At 48.0% G+C, this 22,951-nt stretch overlaps 1 protein-coding gene across 1 annotated transcript in view; it reads left to right on the forward strand.

Annotated features, from left to right (window-relative positions):
• adat1 (adenosine deaminase tRNA specific 1) overlaps positions 1-3,516 on the forward strand; it is a 48,019-nt gene extending 44,503 nt beyond the window's left edge. The window contains exon 11 of the mRNA XM_038806405.1: positions 3,334-3,516. The gene's annotated coding sequence lies outside the window, so the exon portion shown is untranslated. The remainder of the gene's footprint in view (positions 1-3,333) is intronic.
• The last annotated feature ends 19,435 nt before the right edge of the window (positions 3,517-22,951 follow it).

Raw genomic sequence — 22,951 nt, forward strand, 5'->3', positions numbered from 1 at the left:
AGTTGCTATATTCTGGAGCAAATTGAAAAAAGAAACTGCAGGCACACAACATTTTGTTGTTTCAGTTATCACCAAATTCAAGACATGGGCATAGCACCATATATGAACATGTTGATCAGCCACATCAGCAATTTTACTTTGTAAACCATTATACTGGCCATGGTAGCTTGCTGCGCCATCTGTCCTATCAGATAAACATTTTTGGGGGTCAATTTTAAGATGCTGTAATGTTTCAATCAATGGATCAAAAAGTCCCTGTCCTGTACCATCATTACTTGGCACAACTGAAAGTAGTCGCTCACAGATAATACCTTTAAGCACATACCGAATAATAATGCTAAACTGATCGATGGATAAATTATCTTGTGTTGAATCAACCTGAATAGAATAATATTTTGCTTGAGAAACTTCATGACTAATTCTTTCTTGTATCATATTCTTCATAATTTTGATTAACATGTTTATAGTTGTTTTACTCAGGTATGTAACAAGTCCTCCATGGCCTTTACTTTGAGCCTTTCCTTGTTGCTCTAATCGTTTGATTCTTTGTTTAGACGTGTTTTGCACTGCAGAAACGTGAGCTGCCATAATGGGGTCATATTTTGCCATCAACTGCACTCTAGCTAAAAAATTGCCATGATTCAGAATCTCATTATCTAAAGTGTAGGCCGATTCATTTCTGTGACCTCGAAAAGGAAGTGCTTGCTTGCCTAACATCTTTATGATGATGTCTATAATCCTCATGACAATACTTCTCTGCTTCAATACTTCTTCTTTCCTTTTAATTAGTGATGCTGCAAATAAATTATCTAAGGTGCCATCATTAACCACACTGATATATTGCTGAGCATTTCTGACGTGTTGTTGTCGATTCCTGTAAAGTCAAGCTCTGGCTAATACGCCTGTAGTCACTAAAGCCACGTACAAAGGGTGATGGATTACAAGTGTTGGGTAACTCAAAGGCTAAGCAGTATGAACAAAATAAGCATCTATTTTCTTTTGTTATATGTTAGCCATTTTCTTGAGATTGAGTCATTCATAATTTTCCTCTCATACAAACGAGCATCAAATGGCAGATCATCAAGTGGCTGAAGTGGATGTTCAGCAAAAAACTTTTAGCAGGGCAGCACAGTGGCCTAGTGGTTAGCACAACCGCCTCACGGCGGTTACTAATTATACTGTTGCCATAATTCCCTTATATATGGCATCTCTGTGCTTTAAGAGCTCCTGTGCTATGAGCACCATCCATTGGCCTATTGGTGGGTACACCGGCATTTGCAACGATGGTTCCATTCGCTCCGCTGTATCTTGCTCTCCCTCGCTCCTTGCGTCCACTGTCTCATCTTTATTTCTTGGCTCCTGCTGCTCTTATTCTCGCTCCGCCCCTTTTATTGATTCGAGGGCATATCTTCAGGTATGTGGTGGTTTTTGTGTGTGTGTGGGGGGGGGGGGGGGGGTGTTTATGGGTTCAGAGGCCAATTTTCAGGCTAAAAGAACTTAATTTGGAGTTTCCACAAGAGTCTCCTTTCCCGCGACTCCTCAGCACATCCCTGTCATCGGAAGTCTGACCAGACTGTCATGTTGAATGTTAAAACACTCTGTCAGAATTAAGTATATCTTCTCTAAAACATCTTCACTCACTCCAAACCCTTTCAGTTTTCTAATTAAAAGCAGACGCTGACTAGCTTTATTAAAGATATAGTCAGAATTCTCTGAGAAGCTTAGCTTCTGGCCTATATATGTTCCCAGATACTTCAAACACTCTACAATCTCTACTGGTTGATCATTAAGATACAGAAGTTCACACATATGAAATGAAATGAAAATCACTTGTTGCCACAAGTACGCTTCAAATGAATTTACTGTGAAAAGCCCCTAGTTGCCACGTTCCGTGCCTGTTCGGGGAGGCAGGTACGGGATGCAGGCCATTGCTACATAAACAGTATATCTTTGGATTTATCTACATTGATCTGCAGAGCACTCAATTGACATCATTTGGATCGTCAGAGACTTTTTCCCAGGGTAGAGGGGTCAATTACTAAGGGGCATAGATTTACAGTGCGAGGGGCAAGGTTTAGAGGAGAGGTACGAGACACGTTTTTTTACACAGAGGGTAGTGGGTGCCTGGAACTCGCTACCGGAGGAGGTGGTGGAAGCAGGGGCGATAGTGACGTTTAAGGGGCATCTTTGTAAATCTAATTCTGCTGTTTTTCAGTTAGAAGTGCAGTGTGTATCTTAGTGTCTGATTGGCTGAAGCTGCCCCACCCTAATTTCTGAGAGGCAGTTATCTGTCAGTCACCTGAGGCCTGTTTAGGGGCACAAAGGTGCACATTGTATTCTTCTCTTTGAAGTTTACGTAGTTTGAATCATCCTGGTTAGCTGAGGTCTGTATAAAAGACAGACAGAAAGCGCACTCAGTAAGCTTTGCGCAAATCGAGAAGACACAGCCGGAGTGAGGCACATCCAGAGTGGGAATTGCAATTTGGTGCAGTGAGGTAATTTGGTGCAGAATGGGAGGAGGTGCTTTTTCCCTACTGTTTGTTCTCTCTCTTTCTTCTGGCCTGTAACTTTTAATCTGCAGGGAGAGAACCAGAGAGCATCTGAGACCCTGGGTGAGTTCTCTCAGTGAGCCAAAGAAGACACAGCCAGAGTGAGGCACAACCAAGAGTGAGTTTGGGAATTCAAAGCTGGGTGGGGAGAGGAGACCTTTTCAAACTTGATGTTTTTTTATAAAATGCCCTTATTATAACCTCTGCAGAAACCCTCTTTATTTATTTCTTTGTTTATTTATGTTAAACCTTCTGATTACAAATTGTCCGTTAACCAGCTTTGCAACTTTTAAGGAAGTTTCATTTACTAAAAATCAATGATTATGTGTTTATTGAAAGAAGCCTGGTTAAAGTCTCTTTTATACTTGGTATAGCAGTAGCAAAGGTAAATGATTAGCTATTTTGGTGAGTGGATTAAACATTTACACTATATTGTAACCTGTGGAGCAGTGGGTCTAGAATTAACTGCGCACTCCTCCCAGTCGCATAAGACTAATCAACACTACCCCACCTCCTTTTCCTTTGTCAAAACCTTGAATATTCAGTTCCCAGCCTTGGTCACCCTACAGCATGTCTCTGATGTAGCAATTAGATCATAACCGCTTACTTCTATTTATACTGTCAAGACACCTACTTTGTTGCGAATGCTGTGCACATTCAGATAGAGTACCTTCAATTCTGCCTTTTTAACATTATTCTATATTTATGTCTCTATTTTTGATGCCGACATTTGTTTCCAGTATCTTCCACTATCGTTTACTGTTTTTCTATTTTCCATTATCAGCTTTGTGACCCAAAGAAGAACCCAGGAGAGGCAGAAGAGACGATAACAGCAAGAGACAGGTTGCTGGCAAATTACTGCCTGAACAACAATGTATGTAAGCTATTGGAGATGCATGTTTTGGCCATGTAATGTTTGCAATGAAATACGGAAAACTGAATAAAACATTTTTTTTTTAAAAAGCTCCATTTTTCTCTTGGGTGAATTCCCTCTAAGGTTCCCATCCCACAACAAAGCTGGTTTAAACTTTCTCCATGTGCTCTCGTAAATCTCCGCATGAGAATGGTAGTCCCGGTCCTGCAGCTAAGGTGTAACTTATCTACCGTACAGGTCCATCTGCCCCAGACCCAGTCCCAAAACCCCAGATGTCTGAAGCCCATATTCCTACACCACTTCTCTAGCCACATGTTCATTTGTTCAGTCCTCCTATTTCTATTCTTACTAGCACGTGGCACTATGAGCAATTCTGAAATTACTGCCTTTGAGACCCTGCTTTTCAATCACTTTTCACAGCTTCTTTAAATCTACTTCAGGACCTCATTCCTCTTTCTTCTTGTGTTGCTGGTACCAACCTTGACCTCTGGATGTTCACCCTTCCCCAAAAGAATGTCCTGAGCCGCTCAGTGAGATCCTTGATCCTGGCATCAGGGAGGCAACATTCCTTCCTGGAGTCACATCTACGGCCACTGTAACATCTGTATTCCTCTGACTACCGAATCTCCCACTGCTGTTACTCTTCCACTCTTCTTCCCCTCCACCTGCGCAGCGGAGCCACCCACCCACTGAGCCTTGACCTTGACTTTTGCTACACTCCTCTACATTACCATTGTACTCATCAGTATCCAAAATGGAAGTAAGTGAGGTAGACTCATGAGACTCATGCAAAGTGTGCCTGGTACTCCGAGACTGTCTGGTGGTCACCCATTCCCTCTCTGCCTGCATGTTCCTAATCTGCTCCTTATGGGCTATCCACGCAGGTCTCAGTTAGCTGTTGCACGACAGTGATTCCAGCCATCGCTCAAGTTCTGAAACCCGGAGCTCAGGTTTTTGCAGAAGATGGCACTTCCTGCATGTGTTCACCTGGGCCACGTGAAGGGTTCACGACTCCTCACTTGCCACAGAATGCACATTCCATCTGGCTGAGCTGCCCTGCCATACCTTTGGGCTATTTACTTAAACTGGAGATTAGAAGGTGGAATTACTCACCCTTATTCACCAATCAGCTCCTTTGCCTGTGTCTATAGGGACCTACGTTTTGTAAAGGTTTTACATCTTTTTCTATAATGCGGCTATAATAATTATCTTTATTGTCACAAGTAGGCATACGGTAACACTGCAATGAAGTTACTGTGAAAAGCACCTAGTCGCCACATTCCGGTGCCTGTTCGAGTACACGGAGAATTCAGAATGCCCAAATTACCTAACAGCACGTCTTTTGGGACTTGTGGGAGGAAACCGGAGCACCCGGAGGAAACCCACACAGACATAGGGAGAGCATGCAGACTCAGCACAGACAGTGACCCAAGCTGGGAGTCGAACCTGTGACCCTGGCGCTGTGAAACAACAGTGCTAACCACTGTGCTACCGCTATTTACACATTTTTCCTAAAAGCAGTGAATTAATCTAACACATTGCACACAGGTCTTTACAATAGATACTAACCAATCAACACATGACTTTGCTATAATATCACTTCTTTTTCACTCTTCCTTCAAACCCGGCGTTCACTGATCCAGCAGCTGAGTGGTGACTCGGGTTCCTCTCTAGATGCTGCTGACTGACTGTCTCGGGGTCTGCCTCTTGTCCAATCTAGATGCTGCTGACTGACTGTCTCTGGGTCTCTCTCTTGTCCAATCTAGATGCTGCTGACTGACTGTCTCGGGGTCTCCCTCTTGTCCAATCTAGATGTTGCTGACTGACTGTCTCGGGGTCTCCCTCTTGTCCAATCTAGATGTTGCTGACTGACTGTCTCGGGGTCTCCCTCTTGTCCGATTGAGATGCTGCTGACTGACTGTCTCGGGGTCTCCCTCTTGTCCGATCGAGATGCTGCTGACTGACTGTCTCTGGGTCTCCCTCTTGTCCAATCTAGATGCTGCTGACTGACTGTCTCGGGGTCTCCCTCTTGTCCAATCTAGATGCTGCTGACTGACGTCTCGGGGTCTCCCTCTTGTCCAATCTAGATGCTGCTGACTGACGTCTCGGGGTCTCCCTCTTGTCCAATCTAGATGCTGCTGTCTGACTGTCTCGGGGTCTGCCTCTTGTCCAATCTAGATGCTGCTGACTGACTGTCTCGGGGTCTCCCTCTTGTCCGATCGAGATGCTGCTGACTGACTGTCTCGGGGTCTCCCTCTTGTCCGATCGAGATGCTGCTGACTGACTGTCTCGGGGTCTCCCTCTTGCCCAATCTAGAGGCTGCTGACTAACTGTTTCGGGGCCCTCCACTTGCCCACTACTCGAGATGCTGATGGCGGCCTGTTTCAGGGTCCCTCTGTTGCCCATTTCTCCAATGTTGCCCTATGTGGAATCATGCGATTGGTAGCCAAGCCCTATTTCTCAAATGACATTACAGTTTTTGCGAGGGTGTGACCAGTCAGACACAGGGGGCCATTGGATTTGCCTCAATGGCAGGATTTCCTTCGATACAAGGCATGATTGATGGCACACATGTTCCTATTGACGTTCCGTTGTCTCAGCCCAAATCAGTCAACAGGAAGGGAAACATTCAGCTGGTGTGCAACCATCATAATCACTTCCTTCAGGTTTGTGTTCGGTTTTATGGCAGCTGCAGATTCATTCAATCTGAGGCAGACATGAGTGCTGCAGCTATTCTTCCACCAAAACAGCGATGTGGATGGCTTCTGGCAACCATGGGTGACCTGGTGAGGAAATAGCTGCATACCCCAGTTCAAAACTCCACACTGAGGCACACAAAAATATAACTGCCACCATCTTAGCAAGAGCAACCATTGAACCAGCCATTAAGCTCCCCGGGATGCAGTTCAGATGCCTTGACAGGCAATCTTCACAGTGGAAGACACCAGCAGCATACCGGAACCTCAAGAGAGTCAGGGGCCAGAGGTGAGCGTAGTGGCCATCACTAAGGGGAAGATGCTAGGGAAACTGAAAGGTCTGAAGGTGGATAAATCACCTGGACCGGATGGACTACACCCCAGGGTTCTAAAGGAGATAGCTGAGGTGATTATGAAGGCATTGATGGTGATCTTTCAGGTATCACTGGAGGCAGGGCAGGTTCCAGGGGACTGGGAAATGGCCAATGTAACACTCCTGTTTAAGAAGGGAGGAAGTCGGAAGATGGGAAATTATAGGCTGATTAGCCTGACTTTGGTTGTTGGTAAGATTTTATTACGGGTGAGATTGCAAAGAACATGAAAGTGCATGGTAAAATGGGTCTGAGTCAGCACAGCTTCCTCAAGGGACGACATGCTTGACAAATCTGTTACAATTCTTTGAGGAGGTAATGAGGAAGTTAGACAAAGGAGAACCACTGGACGTGATCTATTTGGATTTCCAGAAGGCCTTTGACGATGTGCCGTTCAGGAGGCTGCAAAATAAGATACGAGTACATGATGTTCGGGGTAAGATACTGGCATAGATAGAGGACTGGCTGACTGGCAGAGAGGGAGGATAAAGGGGTATTTTTCAGTTTGGCAGACGGTAACTAATGGTGTTCCTCAGGGGTCACTATTGGGACCACAACTATTCACAATATACATTAATGATCTGGAAGAAGGAACTGAGGGCATTGTTGCTAAGTTTGCAAATGGTACAAAAATATGTAGAGGGACAGATAGTGTTGAGGAAGCAGAGAGGCTGCAGAAGGACTTGGATAGGCTAGGAGAGTAGGCAAAAAAAAGTGGCAGATGGAATACAATGTGGAAAAGTGTGAGGTTATGCACTTTGGTAGGAAGAATAGAGGCATAGATTATTTTCTAAATGGGAAAAAGCTTCAGAAATCAGAAGCAGAAAGGAATTAAGGAGTCCTGGTTCAGGATTCTCTTAACATTAAAGTGCAGGTTCAGTTGGTAGGAAGGCAAATGCAATGTTGGCATTCATGTTGAGAGGGTTAGAATATTAAGGTAGGGATGTACTTCTGAGTCTGTATAATGCTCTTGTCAGACCCCATTTGGAGTACTGTGAGCAGTTTTGGCCCTGGAATCTAAGGAAGGATGTGCTTGCCTTGGAAAGGGTCCAGAGGAGGTTGACAAGAATGATCCCTGGAATGAAGAGCTTGTCATACGAGGGGCAGTTGAGGACTCTGGGTCTGTATTCAATGGGGCTCAGAAGGATATGGGAGGTTGAATTGGAACTTACAGAATACTGAGAGGCCGAGATAGAGTGGACATGGAGAGGATGTTTCCACTAGTAGGAAAAGCTAGAACTCGAGGCCGCAGCCTCAGACTGAAGGGATAATTCATTAAAACAGAGATGAGGAGGATTTTCTTCAGCCAGAAGATGGTGAATCTATGGAACTCTTCGCCGCAGAAGGCTGTGGACACTAAGTCACTGAGTGTCTTTAAGACAGAGGCAGATAGGTTCTTGATTGATAAGGTGATCAGCAGTTATGGGGAGAAGGGAGGGAAATGGGGATGAGAAACATATCAGCCATGATTGAATGGTGGAATAGACTCGATGGGCTGAGTGGCCTAATTCTGCTCCTATTTCTTATGATCTTATGGTTTTGACATATCGGGTGCCACCTTACAAAGGTTTCCTGCATTGTTGCAGTCTTCTGCATTCCAGGACATGGTCACTCAGAAAGGAGTGGAACTGGAGGTGGTTTATGGGAAAGAGTGCTTTGGCTTATCTGAGTATGAGGATCAGCTGAAGGCACTTCAGGACAACCTAAAGGTCAGACTCTTACAGAGACATACTGAGCATGCTGGCAGAGAAGCAAGGGATGTCATGATTCAGGCATGGCATCATGGCAGAGCCTCCATTAAGACGATCTAAATTGGACAGTAATGTAAAATATTCCAGCCCCTCTATAGAGTGCATCACTCATGATGCAGAGTATTTTCTGTAAGACCACACAACTACACATCCCTTTCAGACCTCACGCACAGGCAGGACATACTGACCATGTTTCATGGAAACTCTTGACCAATGTTCACGCATCTCCCATTGCTATTCCACTAGTATATTGCCACATCCAGGAAGGCATGGCTGGATAAAAGAAAATTACTGCGGATGCTGGAATCTGAAACGAAAGAGGAATTGCTGGAAAATCTCAGCAAGTCTGGCAGCATCTGTAGGGAGAGAAAAGAGCTAATGTTTTGAGTCCAATGACTCTTTATCCAGCACTGGACCCAGGTCCTACTCGCCAGGATGTGACTGCTGACCGCTCTAGCGATCTCTAGCCATGTCTTCTTAGGAAACAATGTGGCGCCAGGCTCATACTGCCTCGTTCATCACCTCCGATGAGGCGTTGGAGAACCTTGGAACGATCCTGTCATGGCTGACTGTCATGTCCCTTATTTGGTTTAGTAACCCTTCAGCACAACTTCTCCCTGCCTGCATCATATTTAGTACTGACAGTTGTCCTTTAAAAGGGACCTGTTACTTCCAGCTTCTACCTGCCATCATTCATGGGATCGGTGATGTGGAAGATCTGGAAACACTCTCGACATTAGAATGCTGCCAAATTCGGCAAAATGTAGCCCTTCGTTCATATTCCAAATTCAAATTTAGAATTGAAAGAACTGTTGTTGGCATTGGTCACATAAAAATAACTGAGGACAAAGCTAAATACATCTGTGACTAACGCAATGTACACAATACAAAGAAGTATAGCAAGCAGCTACATACACCAGCTGTAACACAATTTTCATTGTACAGCACAAGCCGTTTCCATAATGCAATGTAATATCATTAAACTAAGCACAATTTTTAACCCTTTCCTTACAGTTGGTGTCGACTCAATGGACCGAATGGCCTTCTTCTGCCCGGTAGGGATTCTATGATGTGACAGGCCCTTTGCAGAATACTAGACTATTCTTGAAATAGAGCTTCCTTGCACAAGCAATATTGTATTAGCTTTGATTTGAAACTAGAGTTGATGTGATTTGATTTGAAGCTTAACTGTTTGACATATAAATTAACTGTACGTTTTCTTTTTTACAAACTGACTTTTCGAGGGCTGATTTACAGGTCATGACCAGTGTTGAAATAAAATTGCAGACTTGAGCATTTGAATTGCAATAGACAGTTATAATGTTCTTGTTGGATGGCCTGATTTATTACAAGAACACTTGCAGTTATAAATTATTTATTAACAGTAACTGGGGGTAAACTATATACAAGACAACAGATGAACAACAGCAAAATCATGCACATGCAAACTCTTTCTTTTACTTCCTCCAGCCAGTGTCTGGTCAGCTGACATTACATTCACTTATATACTAGTGAGACTCCTAGTGGTCTGTGGATAAATTACAACACAACCATGATATCACTACAAAGGTCATAAACAAAGAAGGTACATAGGTTTCCTGTTACAGTCTCCAAAACATTAGGCAAACTTCCATTTTGAGAAGAATGAACAATGTTCTTATTACATTTTTCAGTTATCTTGGACGTGTGTTCGCAATAAAGCTGTCACCAATTGCTCCTCTGCTCCGACTGGCCAGAGGAGCAACATGATTATTGCTATGCTGTTGAACTTTTCTTTAAACTTACTACTATACAAAGAAAGATACATATAATGGATGTTCATTTACCTCTTTCCTGATATAAAAATTAGGAAATAGCACAATGATCTCCTTTAACGACTGGAGAATCCATTAACGAGAGACTTCATTTCAATGCCAGTACAGAAATTCCTGTGGTACATTGCAATTTGGTCCAATTTGCTACTGTTCTTAATTGTTATTACAAGAGTTGTACATTGACAATGTGCATGGGGTTATGAATTTACAAATACCCCTTGGCATCTCAGCAATTTGAGCATTTAATAATAATTAAATCTGTCCCCTCAAAATCTATTGCTAACAACTCATATTTTTGAAGCTACAATGATGTTAACCTTGATGCAAAATAAAGTTGTCTGGTATCAGACGCTCAGGTATTAGTGGTGCCAGTTAGGTTTGCAAGGGTGGGTGGGAGCGATGGCATATTTTCTTCGAGGCTTGTCTGTGTCATACAGTAAAATTGGAAGTCTAACGTTAACTCATTGATTTACAAGGAATTAAAACTGGGCCCTTCATCATCTCTAGCTCAGTGATGATTTGCCCCTCAGATATGCAGCCTCTCTAAGATAAAATTTAACACTTGATAACACAAACCAACTTAAATTCATTCACATTGTTTTCAAATAATTTGTGAAAACTTAGAAACACAGAATTTGTTTTTCATTAGTGGAATCTAACTTCACCTCAACTCCACCTCACTGACAGGTATTTTACCGATGATGGCACTGGATGTGGAGAGCGTGTCCACTCCATGGTAATCACAAGGAGCCCTGAAAAGGTAAGTCCAAGGCGTTTATTTCTGGTACAAAGTAAAGCCACACAGCGGCGGGGAGCAAATCGCCTCAGCCGGGACCATCCGAAGATGCTGGTTCTCTTATGGGCCTTTTATTGGGTGAAATTGATGAGCCCCACTGTTGGGCCTCCGCTCCTCAGGGGAGGAGTTCGTATTCCACAAGCCTCATGGGGAGATCAATCGGGTTGTCTCCGTGAGGTCTCGTGGGGGTCAGAGCATCCTTCCCCCCCCCCCCAAAGTCTCTAAGTCCCTCTGTCGTAGAGGGTGGAGGAGGCCTTCTACTCCACTTTTCCCGCAGTTGCACCTCCGCCTGTTATGGTGCTGGATCGGGGGACGTGTAACCTGTTGGGGAATGTCGTTTCCGCGGTGATCGGCGGCAACCATTCCCTGACGAGGCTGTCGCCATCTTGGAACTGGGGTCCTCCACCTAGCGCACCTCCGTGCCTGTGTCTGTGCCCCACCCCTCGGGGTTGTTGCCCCCTGGTCCTTGGGTGTCGGGTAGGGGTATGCAAGACCGGTTCATCTTGCGGGGCCAATCTTGGTGTTGGCTCCCTGCTGCAGACGTCGTCCACATGTTATCACACCATCTGCTCCCATGTTTTTACTGTAAACGATGCTGGTCCAGTCCATTCCACTAGGGTCCCCAGTATCCACGAGGCAACGTCTCCGCATTTCCTGACATATACCCTGTACCCCATTCAAAAATGTCTGTTCTGCGTCCGTCTATTGGGGTACTGCCTCTGGCGATTTAAAAAAAAAAATTTAGTGTACCCAATTCATTTACCAATTAAGGGGCAATTTAGCGTGGCCACTCCACCTACCCTGCACATCTTTGGGTTGTGGGGGCGAAACCCACACCAACACGGGGAGAATGTGCAAACACCAAATCGGCCGGCGGGCCAGTGCCGTGGGGGCACTCTTTTTCGTCCGCCGCCGCCGCCATGGCCTCCTAAGAGAACCCACCTACCGCGCATGCGGCGGTGGTGACGTCAGCGGCCGCTGACGCACTGGCGCATGCGCGAACCGGCATAGGCCTTTTGGCCAGCCCCGACGCCGGCCGTCGGGCGTCAAAGGCCGTTGGTGCGTGTTTTGGCGCCAGTCGGCGTGGCGCCAACTACTCCAGCGCAGGCCTAGCCCCTAAAGGTGCGGAGGCCCGACACCGGAGTGGTTGGCGCCACTCCGCTATGCCGGGACCCCCTGCCCCACTGGGTAGGGGAGAATCCCGGCCCTTGTCTCCATTCTACATTCCCGCTAACAATGGGGAACAGCAGGCTAAGGTGGGTTCTCAGTCTCCGGCCCATCTGCGGAGACTGATGCCACCCCGGTCGTTACATGTGGCGTGATACGGTAGATGATCAAGAAATGCGCCAATCTCATCTCCACGGATCCCTCTTGAACGTCTGCACAGCTTGTTCTGCGAGTCCATTTGAGGAAGGGTGGGATGGGACAGTCCGAATGTGCTCCATTCCATTTGACTTTGTGAAGTGCACAAAGTCCTTGCGAGTAAAGGGGGTACCATTGTCCGTGAACAATACCTTTGGGATACCATGGGTACTAAATGAGAGGTGCAGGTTCTCGATGGTAGCCTTCAAAGTGGCGGATGGCATTCGATGGACATCTAAACATTTTGACTGGGCGTCCACTATCAGCAAGAACATCGAGCCTTGAAGGTTTGCATGCAGACGTAGCCAAGATCGGCCTGGCCTTTCCTATCAGTTGAGGGGTGTGATTGGTGGCAGATTCTGACTTTTCTGACACGTGGCGCATCGCTGGACCAACCGCTCGGTGTCACCATCCAAGCCTGACCACCATATGTAGCCCCTGGCAAGTATTTTCATCTTCAACACCCCCAGTTATCCATTGTTTAGGTCCTGAAGGTTAGACTTCCTGTCCTGACTCGGAATCAGAATGCGAGCTTCCCACAAAAATATGCCGGCTTCCATGCTGAGCTCTTACTTCTTGGCCTCAAAATCCCACAACTCCACAGGAAGTTTCCCTCACTGACCCCTGTGGAAGACGATATGGTGTAGCTTCGTCAAGCCCGGGTCCTTCTGCGTCTAGTCACAAAGTACAGCTGTGACCAGCAAGGTTGACACGACTGCATCAGGAGATAGGGGACGTGTTGTCAACGGGAGTGTGGTTAATGTAATATGATAATTCACGCTATGTCTTTGTAAGCGCAGTAAGGTTATCCGACCACTAGGGGGAGTAGCTCTGGGAATACTCAGGAGCTTGTACAGGTCTCCACCCTTGGCTCCGCCCATGACTCCTCCCCCTAGTGCTGCTGTATAAATACCCTTGTCCAGAGTCAGCCTGCAGTTCACTGAGAGTTCATCAACGGGTAACAGGCTGGCTCTGTAGTAAGTCGATTAAAGCCTAGAGTCATATCGGAAACACGTGTCTGATGAATTAATGGTTCCATCAATTTAATCGACTTAAGAACAATCAAGATCGATCATGGAATCAGCCCTCAAGCCTAGACGCCTGGAACTCAACCCGCAGGATGCAGAGGCTAAGGAAATCTTCACCCACTGGCTGCAGTGCTTCACGGCCTACCTGGCGGAAGCGAGCACAGCTGAAACAACAGAGGAACAGAAGTTGAGTCTACTGCACGCGAGGGTGAGCCACAGAATCTCTACGCAACTAAACTCGGCCGGTTCATATACTGCAGCGCTAGCAGTACTCGATAAGATATATGTGAGGCCCATTAACGAAGTTTACGCATGCCATGTGTTCACGACTCGCCGCCAGCGGCCTACCGAATCATTCGCCGAATTTCTAAGGGAACTCAATAATTTGTCCAATGACTGTAATTATCAAGTGGTTACCGCGGCTGAACACAGAGAACTTGTTGTACGTGATGTTTTTGTAGCGGACCTCAGGTCTAATTATGTGCGCCAACGACTGCTGGAAAAGGGGGCCCAAGACTTAGAAACGACTGTGGAAGCTGCTACCACGATGGAGGTCTCCTTCTGCAGCCTTAACTCGTTCCCCGCGGACCCCGCAACCCAATCGTGGGCCCCCGACCAACAACTCCCCCAGGCCTGTGCCACGCGGCTGCCCAGCCACCATGCTGCCCCAGCCAGCCACTATGCTGCTCCAGCCAGCCACTATGCTGCTCCAGCCTGCCCTTTCTGCGGCCAGAACCAGCACCTGCAGCAGCACTGCCCGGCCCGCAACGCAACCTGCAGCAACAAGAGTGTGCCTCGCTAAAAGGGCCCCTGCTTCCAGCTCCCCAGCGGCATGAAGTAATCGCTCCCTTCACCCGCAGGCCCGCGGGGCCCGAAATGCTGCGGCCTATGCCCCGACTCCGCCCCCTCCAGCCACGTGCGATCCATGGGGGCCGCCATCTTGGCAAACCTCCACCACGCGGCCGGCCACGTGCGACTCATGGGGGCCGCCATCTTGGACGCCATCTTCCTCGCCGCCCGCCACGTGTGATCCATGGGCCCGACCTGCATCTCCGCGCTCGGACAACTATGAACTCAGAGGGCAGTCATCACGGGGCCACTCCAGCACAGCTGATCGAGCCGCCGACTACCCGCAACTCAGCGCCGTAATTCTGGACCAATCACGCCTGAAGCATCTGCGAAACTCAATGGCAGAGGTCCATATCAACGGGTACAAAACGCCATGCCTCTTCGACTCTGGGAGCACTGAGAGCTTCATACATCCAGACCTGGTAAGACGCTGTTCGCTCCCCGTTTACACCGTGCAGCAAACTGTCTCGCTCGCTTCAGGCTCCCATTCGGTCCAGATCCAGGGGCGCACCGCCGCGACACTCACAATCCGAGGCGCTAGCTACTCAAAATTCAAACTCTACGTTTTGCCCAAACTCTGAGCGCCACTCTTATTAGGCCTAGATTTTCAATGTAACCTCAAGAGCCTCACCCTCAGCTTCGGCGGGCCCCTGCCCCCACTCACTATCTGTAGCCTCTCCTCTCTTCGCCAATCTCACAAAGGACTGTAAACCCGTAGCCACTCGTAGCAGGCGGTATAGCCTGCAGGATAGGGTATTTATCAGATCAGAGGTCCAAAGGCTTCTCAGTGAGGGGATTATAGAGGCCAGCAATAGTCCCTGGAGAGCTCAGGTGGTGGTCGTTAAGACCGAGGAAAAATTCCGCATGGTTGTCGACTATAGTCAGAACATAAATAGATTTACGCTCCTCGACGCGTATCCCTTCCCCAGGATTGCAGACATGGTAAACCAGATCGCCCAGTACCGGCTCTCTTCCACGGTGGATCTGAAGTCTGCATACCACCAGCTCCCAATCCGCCCGGAGGACCGCCACTACACGGCATTCGAGGCCGATGGCCGACTCTTCCATTTCCTCCGGGTCTCTTTCGGCGTCACTAATGGGGTCTCGGTGTTCCAATGAGCAATGGACCGAATGGTGGACCAGTACGGGCTGCGGGCCACATTTCCGTACTTGGACAATGTCACCATCTGCAGCTATGACCAGCAGGACCACGACGCCAACCTCCACCGTTTTCTCCAGACGGCACAGAAACTGAATCTCACGTATAACAAGGAGAAATGCGTTTTCCGCACAACCAGACTAGCCATCCTCGGCTATGTCGTGGAAAACGGAGTCCTGGGCCCCGACCCGGACCGTATGCCCCCTCTTAGAACTCCCCCTCCCCCATTGCCCCAAGGTCCTCAAACGGTGCTTGGGTTTCTTTTCCTACTACGCCCAGTGGGTCCCTCAAGATGCGGACAAAGCCCGCCCACTCTTTAGGACCACACGATTTCCCCTGTCAGCCGAGGCACGCCAGGCCTTCGACGGCATCAAGGAGGACATCGCCAAAGTGGTTATGCGGACGGTGGATGAATCTACTCCATTTCAGGTAGAGAGTGATGCCTCAGAGGTAGCTCTAGCAGCCACACTAAATCAGGCAGGGAGACCAGTCGCATTTTTCTCCCGTACCCTCTCCGCTTCAGAACTCCGACACTCCTCAGTCGAGAAAGAAGCACAAGCCATTGTGGAGGCTATCCGTTACTGGAGGCACTACCTCGCAGGTAGGAGGTTCACCCTCATCACCGACCAAAGATCGGTTGCCTTCATATTCGACAACTCGCAAAGGGGCAAAATTAAAAACGACAAAATTCTGAGGTGGAGGATCGAACACTCCACCTATAATTACGACATTAAGTATCGACCCGGGAAGCTCAACGAGCCACCGGATGCCCTATTCCGCGGGACATGCGCCAGCGCGCAGATTGACCGATTGAAAGTCATCCACAATGACCTCTGCCACCCGGGGGTCACCCGGCTCGCCCAATACATCACGGCCCGAAACCTACCTTTCTCCAACGAGGAGGTAAAAACGGTCACCGAGGACTGCCCGATCTGTGCGGAGTGCAAACCGCACTTCTATAGACCAGACAGGGCCCACCTGGTCAAGGCTTCTAGGCCCTTTGAACGCCTCGCGATTGATTTCAAAGGGCCACTCCCCTCAACTAACAAGAACGTTTACTTTTTAACCGTCGTAGACGAGTTCTCCCGTTTTCCATTCGCTATCCCGTGCCCCGACATGACCTCCCACACAGTCATTAGGGCCCTGCATAGCATCTTCACCCTGTTTGGTTTCCCCAGCTACGTACACAGTGACCGGGGTTCGTCCTTCATGAACGACGAGCTGCGTCAGTACCTGCTCGACCAGGGCATTGCCTCGAGCAGGACTATCAGCTACAACCCCAGGGGGAACGGGCAGGTGGAAAGGGAGAATGCGACGGTCTGGAAGACCGTCCTACTGACCCTCCGGTCTAGAAAGCTCCAAGTCTCCCAGTGGCAGGAAGTCCTCCCAGACGCACTTCACGCCATTAGGTCCCTATTGTGCACAGCGACCAATCAGACCCCTCATGAGAGGCTCTTCATTTTTTCCAGGGGCACTACCACGGGGGTCTCACTTCCGGCATGGCTGAGGACACCGGGCCCCGTACTTTTGAGGAAACACGTCAGGGCGCACAAAACCGACCCTCTTGTTGAAAAGGTGCGCCTGCTCCACTCCAACCCCCAGTACGCATTTGTCGAGTTCCCTGACGGCCGTCAGGACACAGTATCCCTCCGGGATCTGGCACCCGCCGGATCCAGCTCCCCCTCTACCCCCACAGAAGGACATCTCACCCTATACCCCATGCTGCCGCCCCCTTGCGCTCCCGAGCCCGCGAGCTCGCTCCCCCAGTTCCGCGCACCCGCGCCGGCCAGCGCCCCCAGTCCCCGGTCGAACCAGGAGAGTATGAAGCTCGGACACAACCCTCCCTGGAGTCCGCCATGGTACCCCAGCACACAACACCCATCCAGCCACCGCAAGAGGCTGCAACCCCGGTGCTCCGCAGATCACAGCGGACAATTCGACCACCGGACAGACTGACGTTGTAGACCACCACCCCCGCCGGACTTGATTTTTTTTGCAGGGGGTGAATGTGGTGAATGTAATATGATAATTCACACTATGTCTTTGTAAGCGCAGTAGAGTTATCCGACCACTAGGGGGAGTAGCTCTGGGAATACTCAGGAGCTTGTACAGGGCTCCACCCTCGGCTCCGCCCACGACTCCTCCCCCTAGTGCTGCTGTATAAATACCCTTGTCCAGAGTCAGCCTGCAGTTCACTGAGAGTTCATCAACGGGTAACAGGCTGGCTCTGTAGTAAGTCGATTAAAGCCTAGATTCATATTGGAAACACGTGTCTGGTGAATTGATGGTTCCATCAGGGAGCTAGCTCAAAGTGTCTACATGTGCGACCTGCGAGCCTGGGCGATACGCGAACACGTACTCGTACGCCGCCAACAATAAGGCCCAATGCTGTATCTGGGCAGTCGCTATCGGCGGAATCGCCCTGTCCTCTTTAAACAACCTGAGCAATGGTTTGTGGTCCATTACGATTGTACAATAGCGCCCATAAACGTATTAGTGGAATTTATTCACCAGGAAAATGATGGCCAGCCCTTTCTCGATCTGAGTGTAATTGCGCTCCACATCAGCCATCAGAATCCTTGATGCATAGGCTATTGGCCTCTCTGTTCTGTCGTCCACACGGTGGGATAACACCGCCCCAATTCCACAGGGGGAGGTATTACAAGTGACCAATAGAGGCTTTAAAGGACTCTAATGGGTCAGCAGGTCTGATGATGACAGTTGCTACTTCACCTTGGTGAACGCTTCCTTGTGGCGCCCTCCATGCCCAGTCCTGCTGCTTTTTCTATAGCGCATGCAGTGGTGTTAGGTTGGTCTGTTCTTAGGGGGCACCGCTCGCCTGAGTGGGGGTCTTCCAATGCTATTTGCCTCCATCTTGATTGTGCTCTGGTGCTCCTGGACTTCCTTCTCCACACTGTCCCATGAGAGGGATGTCTCTATGGCCCTTTTCAGGTCCAAAGATGGTTCAGTCAGGAATTTCTGCTGGGTCGCCATGTTATTTACTCCGAACACAAGGAGGTCCCTCAGCATCTCCGGTCGAGATGGCCCGTAATTGCAGTGCTCAGCCAGCTTACGTAAGCGCACCAGAAATTCAGTAACAGACTCTCCCGGGTTCTCTCGGCCATATTGAAGTGGTATCTTTGGACAATAACCGCTGGTTTGGGGTGATAGTGGTCTGAGTGCCACAAAGTCATCAAACCTCTTGGAGTCTGGTGCCACAGAGTAGGTTAGGCTCTTTATGACGTTAGGGGCCCCACAGGCTGTCAGGAGTATCACCTTCTAGTGATTGTTCCCAATAATGGCGTTTGCCCTGAAAAAGTAAGGTATCGGCTCAGTGTAATGGGCCAAATCTTCGACACTCACATCAAAAGCGTTGTGCCTCCCAAAGAGTGGCACTTTTAAATCAGTGCTAACCTTGCTCCTCTGAGAGGTGCAGCTGTGGTTTGGATATCCAGCAGCGCCACCTGTACTTCCGTTTTGTCCTTGTCGCCAATTTGGTAGGAGGAGTCCGGAAAAGTTAAGTTCAAGAAGTTTATTTCTGGAAACAGTAAAGCTGCACAGCGGCAGAAAGCACAACTTGTCCCAGCCGGGACCTTCCGAAGATATCAGTTCCCTTTTGGGCCGGCTTTTATGTGGTGAAATTGACGAGCCTCGCTGTTAGGCCCCTGCCCCTCAGGGGTGGAGCTCGTATTCCACAAGCCCGAAACGATTGGGTTGTTCCCAAGGGTTTTGTGGGGGTTACGACGTTCTCCAAGGGGGTGGCAGCCAATTTTCATAATTAAAGGCCACAACAGGGCCATTTTTCAGTAGCGGTTGACATTTTGTTGACATTTTGTGACCCACCACCACATAAGGAGGCCGCCAACTGAATAAGACAAAAGATATAGGAGCAGAATTAAGCCATTCGGCCCATCAAATCTGCTCCACCATTTGATTTTGGCTGATATGTTTCTCATCCTCATCCTCCTGCCTTCTCCCCATAACCCCTGATCCCCTTAACAATCAAGAATTTATCTATCTCTGTCTTAAAGACACTCAGTGATTTGGCCTCCACAGTCTTCTGTGGAGTTCCACAGATTCACCACCCACTGGCTGAAGGAATTTCTCCTCATCTCATCCATTCAGTCTGAGGCTGGGCCCTCAGGTTCTAGTTTCTTCTCCCAGTGGAAACATCTTCTCACCATCCATGCTTTCTAGATCTCTCAGTATTCTGTAAGTTTCAAGTCAATCCCCCCTCATCCTTCTAATCTCCATCGAGTGCAGACCTGGAGTCCTCAATCGCTCCTCACATGACAAGTCCTTCATTCCCGGGATCATTCTTGTGAACCTCCTCTGGACCTTCTCCAAGGCCAGCACATCCTTCCTTATATACCAGGCCCAGTACTGCTCACAATATTCCAAATGGGATCTGACCAGAGCATTATACAGCCTCAGAGGTACATCCCTGCTCTTGCATGCTAGACACCTTGAAATGAAGGCCAACATTGCATTTGCCTTCCTAACTACCAACTGAACTTGCAAGATAACCTTAAGAGATTCCTGAACTAGGACTCCTAAGACCCTTTGTGCTTCAGATTTCTGAAGCCTTTCCACATTTAGAAAATAGTCTATGCCTCTACTCTTCTGATCAAAGTGCATAACCTCACACTTTTCCACATTGTATTCCATCTGCCACTTCTTTGCCCGCTGTCCTAGCCTGTTCAAGTACATCTGCAGCCTCTCTGCTTCCTCAACATTACCTGTCCCATTACATATCTTTGTATTATCTGCAAACTTAGCAACAATGCCCTCAGTTCCTTCTTCCAGATTGTTAACGTATATCGTGAATAGTTGTGGTCCCACACTGACCCCTGCGGAACACTACTAGTCACCGGTTGCTATACGTTATCTCCACTCTCTGCCTTCTGCCAGTCAGCCAATCCTCTGTCCATGCCAGTACCTTGCCCCGAACATCATGGACTCTTATCTTATTTTGCAGCCTCCTGTATGGCACTTTGTCAAAGGCCTTCTGGAAATCCAAATAGATCACCTCCACTGGTTCTCCTTTGTCTAACTTCCTCGTTAACCCCTCAAAGAATTGTAAGAGATTTGGCAACCATGGCCTCTCCTTGATGAAGCTGTGATGACTCAGCCCTATTTTATCATGCACTTCCATGTACTCTGCAATCTCATCCTTAATAATGGATGGGTAGCACGGTGGCCTAGTGGTTAGCACAACCGCCTCACGGCGCTGAGGTCCCAGGTTTGATCCCGGCTCTGGGTCACTGTCCGTGTGGAGTTTGCACATTCTCCCCGTGTCTGCGTGGGTTTCGCCCCCACAACCCAAAAATGTGCAGAGTAGGTGGATTGGCCACGCTAAATTGCCCCTTAATAGAAAAAATAATTGGGTAATCTAAAAATAAAAAAAAATAATGGACTCGAAAATCATACCAACAACCAAAGTCAGGCTAACCAGCCTATAATTTCTTGTCTCCTGCCTCCCTCCCTTCTTAAACAGAAGTGTTACATTTGTCATTTTCCAATTCTCTCGGACCCTCCCTGCCTCCAGTGATTCCTGAAAGATCACCACCAATACCTCCACAATTTCCTCAGCTATTCCCTTTAGGACCCTGGGGTGTAGTCCATCCAGTCCAGGCAACTTATCCACCTTCAGACCTTTCAGTTTCCCCAGCACCTTCCTCTTAGTGATGGCCACTACACTCACCTCAGCCCCCAGACATTATTGAAGTTCTGGTATGCCGCTGGTGTCTTCCACTGTGAAGACTGATACAAAGTACCTATTCTGTTCCTCTGCCATTTCTTTGTCCCTATTACTACTTCTCCAGCTTCAGTTTATTCCGGTCCAATGTCATTCTTGCCTCTCTCTTACCTTATAGATAGTGAAAAGAACTTTTGCAGTCTTCTTTTATATTGTTAGCTAACTTACATTCATATTTCATCTTCTTCCCTTATTGCTGTTTCAGTTATCCTCTGCTTACTTTTAAAGGCTTCCCAATCCTCAGGCTTCCCACTAATCCTTGCCACATTGTATACTTTTTCTTTTGCTTTAATGATGTCCTTGACTTCCCCCATCAGCACTGGTTGCCGCATCTTCCCCTTAGCATATTTCCTCTTCCTTGGGATGAATTTCTGTTGTGCCTCCCGAATAACCCCCCAAATCCCCTGTCATTGCTGTTCCACCACCTTCCCTGCTAGACTCCCCTCCCAATCAACTCTGGCCAGCTCCTCCCTCATGTCTTTGTAGTTACCCTTATTTAATTGTAATAGTCACATTTGATTCCAGCTTCTCCCTCTCAAACTGCAGGGTGAATTCTATGATATTGTGGTCACTGCTCCCTCAGGGTTCCTTCACCTGAAGTTCCCTCATTTTCCTCATCAAGTTTGCCTCATTTCACATCAGCAAATCCAGAATTGGTAGTTTCCTAGTGGGATCATCCACAAACTGCTCAAAAAAAACATCTTGGAGACATTCCACAAATTCCTTTTCTTAGGATCCGCTACCAACCTGATTTTCCCAGTCACCCTGTATATTGAAGTTCCCCATAGTTATTGTAATATTGCCTTTCTTATATGTTTTTTCTATCTTCTGATTTATTTTCTGCCCCACATCCTGACTACTGCTACGGGGCCTGTACATAACTCCCATCAGGATCTTTTTACCTTTGCGATCCCTCAACTCTACCCACCGAGATTCCATGCCTTCTGATCCTATATCATTCCTTGCTATCGATTTAACTTAATTCCTTACTAACAACGCAACCCCATCCCCTTTGCCCATCTGCCTGTCCTTTCGATAGGACACATATCTTTGGATATTTAGATCCCAGCCCTGATCCCCTTGCAGCCGCGTCTCTGTAATACCCACATCGTGCCCACCAATTTTAATGTGCGCTACAAGCTCATTTACCTTGTTTTGTATGCGCACATTTAGGTACCTTAGGTAAGTGTGAGGTGATTAATTTTGGAAGGAATAACAGGAAGACAGAGTACTGGGCTAATGGTAAGATTCCTGGTAGTGTGGATGAGCAGAGAGATCTCGGTGTCCATGTACATAGATCCCTGAAAGTTGCCACCCAGGTTGAGAGGGCTGTTAAGAAGGCGTACGGTGTATTAGCTTTTATTGGTGGAGGGATTGAGTTTCGGAGCCATGAGGTCATGTTGCAGCTGTACAAAACTCTGGTGCGGCCGCATTTGGAGTATTGCATGCAATTCTGGTCGCCGCATTATAGGAAGGATGTGGAAGCATTGGAAAGGGTGCAGAGGAGATTTACCAGAATGTTGCCTGGTATGGAGGGAAGATCATATGAGGAAAGGCTGAAGGACTTGAGGCTTTTTTTGTTAGAGACAAGAAGGTTAAGAGGTGACTTAATTGAGGCATACAAGATGATCAGAGGATTAGATAGGGTGGACAGTGAGAGCCTTTTTCATAGAATTTCATAGAATTTACAGTGCAGAAGGAGGCCATTCGGCCCATCGAGTCTGCACCATCACTTGGAAAGAGCACCCTACCCAAGCCCATACCTCCACCCTATCCCCATAACCCAGTAACCCCACCTAACACTAAGGGCAATTTGGACACTAAGGGCAATTTATCATGACCAATCCACCTAACCTGCACATCTTTGGACTGTGGGAGGAAACCGGAGCACCCGGAGGAAACCCACGCACACACGGGGAGAACGTGCGGACTCCACACAGACAG

This window comes from Scyliorhinus canicula, chromosome 9 (assembly GCF_902713615.1).
Source record: "Scyliorhinus canicula chromosome 9, sScyCan1.1, whole genome shotgun sequence".
Taxonomy (NCBI): Eukaryota; Metazoa; Chordata; class Chondrichthyes; order Carcharhiniformes; family Scyliorhinidae; genus Scyliorhinus; species Scyliorhinus canicula.